Source organism: Mobula birostris, chromosome 1 (genome assembly GCF_030028105.1).
Source record: "Mobula birostris isolate sMobBir1 chromosome 1, sMobBir1.hap1, whole genome shotgun sequence".
Lineage (NCBI taxonomy): Eukaryota > Metazoa > Chordata > Chondrichthyes > Myliobatiformes > Myliobatidae > Mobula > Mobula birostris.
The window spans coordinates 203,428,519-203,434,518 of NC_092370.1; positions in this window are offsets into that span (position 1 = coordinate 203,428,519).

The following is a 6,000-nucleotide window of genomic DNA, read 5'->3' on the forward strand; positions in this document are numbered from 1 at the left end:
ACTGGTGCTTTTAAGGAATATAAAAGTGGATAAGTCTTCAGGTCCTGACAGGATAATGTCATTCGAAACGGGGATGGTGCCGGAGGATTGGTGTATTACTCATGTCGTTCCATTGTTTAAAAAGGGTTCTAAGAGAAAACCTAGCAATTATCGGCCTGTGAGTTTGACGTCAGTGGTGGGTAAATTGATGGAAAGTATTCTTAGAGATGGTACATATAATTACCCAGATAGACAGGGTCTGATTAGGAACAGTCAACATGGATTTGTGTGTGGAAGGTCGTGTTTGACAAATCTTATTGAATTTTTTGAAGAGGTTATTAGGAAAGTTGATGAGGGTAAAGCAGTGGATATTGTCTATATAGACTTCAGTAAGGCCTTTGACAAGGTTCCACACGGAAGGTTAGTTAGGAAGGTTCAATCGTTAGGTACTAATATTGAAGTAGTAAAATGGATTCAGCAGGGTCTGGATGGGAGACGCCAGAGAGTAGTGGTGGATAACTGTTCGTCAGGCTGGAGGCCGGTGACTAGTGGTGAGCCTTAGGGATCTGTACTGGGTCCAATGTTGACTGTCATATACATTAATGATCTGGATGATGGGGTGGTAAATTGGATTAGTAAGTATGCAGATGATACTAAGATGGATAGAGTTGTGGATAATGAAGTAGGTTTTCAAAGCTTGCAGAGAGATTTAGGCCATTTAGAATAGTGGGCTGAAAAATGGCAGATGGAGTTTAATGCTGATAAATGTGAGGTGCTACATTTTGGTAGGACTAATCAAAAGAGGACACACATGGTAAATGGTAGGGCATTGAAGAATGCAGTAGAACAGAGGGATCTAGGAATAATGGTGCATAGTTCCCTGAAGGTGGAATCTCATGTGGATAGGCTGGTGAAGAAAGCTTTTGATATACTGACCTTTATAAATCAGAGCATTGAGTATAGGAGTTGGGATTTAATGTTAAAATTGTATAAGGCATTGGTAAGGCCAAATTTGGAGTATTGTGTACAGTTCTGGTCACCGAATTATAGGAAGTGTATTAACAAAATAGAGAGAGTACAGAGAAGATTTGCTAGAATGTTACCTGGGTTTCAGAACCTAAGTTACAGAGAAAGGTTGAACAAGTTGGGTCTTTATTCTTTGGAGCGTAGAAGGTTGAGGGGGATTTAATAGATGTATTTAAAATTATGAGGGGCATAGATAGAGTTGACATGGATAGGCTTTTTCCATTAAGAGTAGGGGAGATTCAAACAAGAAGATATGAGTTGAGAGTTAGGGGCAAAAGTTTAGGGGTAACATGAGGGGGAACTTCTTTACCCAGAGAGTGGTAGCTGTGTGGAATGAGCTTCCAGCAGAAGTAGTAGAGGCAGGTTCGATATTGTCATTTGAAGTAAAATTGGATAGCTATATGGACAGGAAAGGAATGCAGGGTTATGGGCTGAGTGCAGGTCGGTGGGACTAGCTGAGAGTAAGTGTTCGGGACGGACTATAAGGGCCGAGATGGCCTGTTTCTGTGCTGTAATTGTTATATGGTTATATAGTAACAGTATCAAGGCAACTAGAATCCATCAATGCTGACTAATTATTGTTGGACACTTAAGCGAGAAGCCTCAGACACTGAACACAAATGAAAATCAACAAGAAAATGTCTTTAGCTAGTTGAACTATTGCAAAGCGTCAGCACTGGTATGCAATTAAAAACAATGCAATTCAATAGAAGTTAATTTCTTGCTTCTCCAAATTCCTATGTGATACAAGTAACCTGAAATTATATTTGTGTTCAGCTTCAAGCGGTCTATCAAAACAAAAAATTCAGAGGAAGCAACACTTTCGGAAGAAATTTGCCGTCCAGTGTTTTTAATGTTGCTTATTGTCTTGTATGCAGAGCTAGGGGAAAAATATACATGCTGTAAGTAATATTTTGAGCAGAATGAAACCTTCAATTCTCAAAATTCTTTTGGACTTTTTGCATAGTTTTACTGTAATTGCAAGTTCCAAAGTTTGGGAAGAGTGCCTTCAACTTCTATATTAGTGGTGACTCATTTATAATCGGTACTGTTGGAATTCACAAGAGAATCAGGGGTTCCCAACCTTTTTTATGCCTTTTTCGTTAGCATTAATTGAGGGTCCTGTAGACCCCTGGTTGGGAACCGCTGATTTAGATAAGCAACAGTCCTGGTCATTTTGATGTACAGCCAGGTGAAGAGTTTCTTCAGCTTCAGGAGATGATGAAGAGGAATTCAGGTCCTAATTAATTTGTGCATATAGTGAGTTCCAAGATTTCCTGAGCAACAAATAGCACTGTGCTAATCTTTTACGAAGAAGAGTCATATCTTGCTGGGATGCCTCAGAATTATCTGGAAGACCCTGTCCTCCAATCCTATGCCTGGTCAGACCTATTGTATAGTAGGAATTCTAGACATACATGCCAGTTAGAGAGCAGCAGGCAAGGTTTTAATTACCTTAAAAACATAGAATGTTTTTAATTTTAGTAGATAAAAACTATTATGACTCACTCACAGCTTTGGCAAAAACTCTCCCTCCAGCTTTGTCTTCTGTTGTGGCATTTTTTGGCAGGGCTTTATAACGCTGCATGATGTTTGATGGCAATAAGACCTCACTGGCTCATTCAATTCAGAAGGAATAGCAAGATCTTGCCTAGCTGCAAGATCAGGTGACCAGAGGTAGCAGTATAGTCTGAGTCATGTCTACCACTTTTATCCATTATACTACACAGCAACGTGCAGCTCTGTTTGCAAGCCTCATTCTCCAGGGCAGTGATGCAAAAGGGAGAGTGGCACTTGTTTTTTCCAATGATGTAGAGTGGATGCCATTTCAAATTTTACATTTCAAACTAATTTCAGGAAATGAAGACCATCATGGTGATCTCAAGTAACCTTCAAGATTTTTGAAACAATTCTACTCTTGATAAGTTACTTCTAATTGAGACTTCCTATGAAGACACCAGGGCACCTTAAATAATCTCAAATAACCATACTCTTGACACCAGGTCTGATTATTTACTTAACCAGGTCCATTATGAAGGTAAATGTTTTGAAATAACATTAAAAAAAATTATTATTAAATCCTAGATCACAATCTATAATCAGCAGTTTTAGGAAATCTGTATATTAATTTGCAAAGTTTAAACTTCAAGTTATGTGATATAAAGGTAGAATTTTGTGAATGTTGAAAATGTAAAATATAAACTGAAAATGGTAAATTCAGGTTGTTGACATTTTTGAGGCAAAAATAACTGAAGCAATAACTGATTTTCTTACCAAAGAAATTCTGCTTGACTGGTAAAGTATTTAAGGCATCTTTTTGCTTTCTGAATTCTCCCATGGAATGATGTTTACATGGACAAAAGCTTGATTGTAATCATTTTGAAGCTACCACAACTTTATACCCACATTTCTGTGTTCAAAATTCTTTTACATTCTGAACTTGGTACTTGACTGCATTGGCAGCCCTGCTGGCAGCCAGGACTATAAGCTATGTTGATTCGGTCAAGGTTTTTAAATTGATGTAATTTATCATTTTAATTAAGTGTTCTAAATGAAGTAAGTTGAGAGGAGAGGGGTTCATAATTTGCATAAGACGAAAAATCCAAAAATTGTAGGTGCTGAAAATCCTAAAACAAAGAGAAGGTAATGGAAATAGTTAGCAGGTTGGGTAGAATCTATGGAAAGAAACTTTTAACATTTCAAATCAAAGATTTTCTTTGTCAGAACTGTGAAGGTAAACATTTTATTGCTTCATGTCAAATACAAGTCAGATCTATACTAAATAGTTTCATAACATAACGATACATAGTGCTTAATTTTACCAGATTGTAGCGCAGATACAGTACATGGAGTAATGATTCAGAGAACTGGATTCAAATCCCAATATGGCAAGTACAGTTGGAATTCTTGGCTGGGGCACACCTTTGACAGAACAACCCTGCCATCATTATCTGTTCTGAATTTTATGCTTGTCCTATGGGGTTGATTACTTAATAGCCCAACAATAAATACTAGCCATAAAATTAGCAAATCAGCATTTGAATATATGCTAACTCAGTGACAACCATTGCTGCTGGGAAATTCTTGCAGGTGACATAGAATACCTGCAGCACAATACAGGCTCTTCAGCCCACAATGATGTGCTGAACATGTCCTTACTTTAGAAATTACCTAGGGTTACCCACAGCCCTCTATTTTTCTAAGCTCCATGTACCTATCCAGGGGTCTCTTAAAAGACCCTATCATATCCGCCTCCACCACCGTCACTGGCAGCCCATTCCACGCACTCACCACTCTCTGTGTAAAAAAAAAACAAACAAACTTACCTCTGACATCTCCTCTGTACCTGCTTCCAAGCACCTTAAAACTGTGCCCTCTTGTGATAGTCATTTCAGCTCTGAGGAAAGAGCCTCTGACTATCCACACGATCAATGCCTCTCATCATCTTATATACCTCTTATCAGGTCACTCCAAGGAGAAAAGGCCGAGTTCACTCAACCTATTCTCATAAGGCATGCTCCCCAATCCAGGCAACGTCCTTGTAAATCTCCTCTGCACCCTTTCTATGCTTTCCACATTCTTCCTGTAGCGAGGCGACCAAACCTCAATCCCACGGTTGATGAAGGCCAATGCACTGTATGCCTTCGTAACCACAGAGTCAACCTGCATAGTTTAAGTTAAAAATGCTGATGCGGTACGTGATTTATTTTCAACGAGAATGTGATGGTAGTGTTATCGTTCTCATACCCCTGTAAATTACACTTCAGTGGATTGATGATTCATTGAGTCCATTAGCAAGGATGCTGGAAAAAATTACTTGGATAGCAATAATTTGTTTATTGCATTGCCTCTGTGACATAAATTCTATACAAATAATGGATAATATTTTGTATTACTGATTTGAAAAATTTTTATATATATATTTCAGAGAGGAAATCACTTTACCCACCCTTTCCTATTGTCATGGTGTGGTTTTGTTCAACTTAACTATGCCATGCTCTTGTGTATGTCCTGCAGAGTGTAATGTTTAGCACATGGAATTGGTGTCCAAGTACAAAGAAATATATGATAAATAAATATAGAGAAAAAACTGGGTTACATTAAATGTGTATATGTCTATATATATATATGAGTGTGTGTGTTAAAACAAGTAATGCAAAGTAACAGAAATAAAAAAAATAGTGAGGTAGTGTTCATGGGTTCAATGCCCATTTAAAAATCGGATAGCAGAGGGGAAGAAGCTGTTCCTGAATTGCTGACTGTGTGCCTTCAGGCTGCTGTACCTCCTTCCCAAGGCACAGTGTGAAGAGGGCACACTGTCTTTGAAGATGTCTTGGATACCATGGAGGCTGGTACCCATGATGGAGCTGACTAATTTTACAAGTTTCTGCAACTTATTTCGATCTTGTGCAGTAGGCACCTCTCTCCCCACCCCTGCTGCTGTCTTGCCTTCTTTATAGCTGCAGCAATATGTTTCGTCCAGGTTAGGTCTTCAGAAATATTGACACCCAGGAACTTGAAATTGCTCACTCTCTCCACTTCTGATGCCTCTATGAGGATTGGTTTGTGTTTCCTCACCTTACACTTCCTGAAGTCCACATCTGGAAAGAAATGGATCTATCAGGCAGACGCGGCATGGATTCAGCAAAGACAGGTCCTGTTTGACAAACTTGCTGGAGTTCTTTGAGAATATAATGAATGCAGTGGATAGAGGGGAACAGATGGATGTTACTTACTTGGATTTCCAGAAGGCATTCGATAACGTGCTGCATAAAAAACTTATCCATAAGGATACATAGAGTTGGGGGTGATTTATTAGCATGGACAGTGGATTGGTTAACTAATAGAAAGCAGAGAGTTGTGATGCATGGGAGTTATTTTGGTTGGCAATCAGTGGTGAGTGGTGTGCTGCAGAGGTCGGTGCTGGGTCAGCAATTGTTCACAATATACATTAACAGTCGAAGTGGGGACTGAGTGTAGTGTATCTAAATTTTC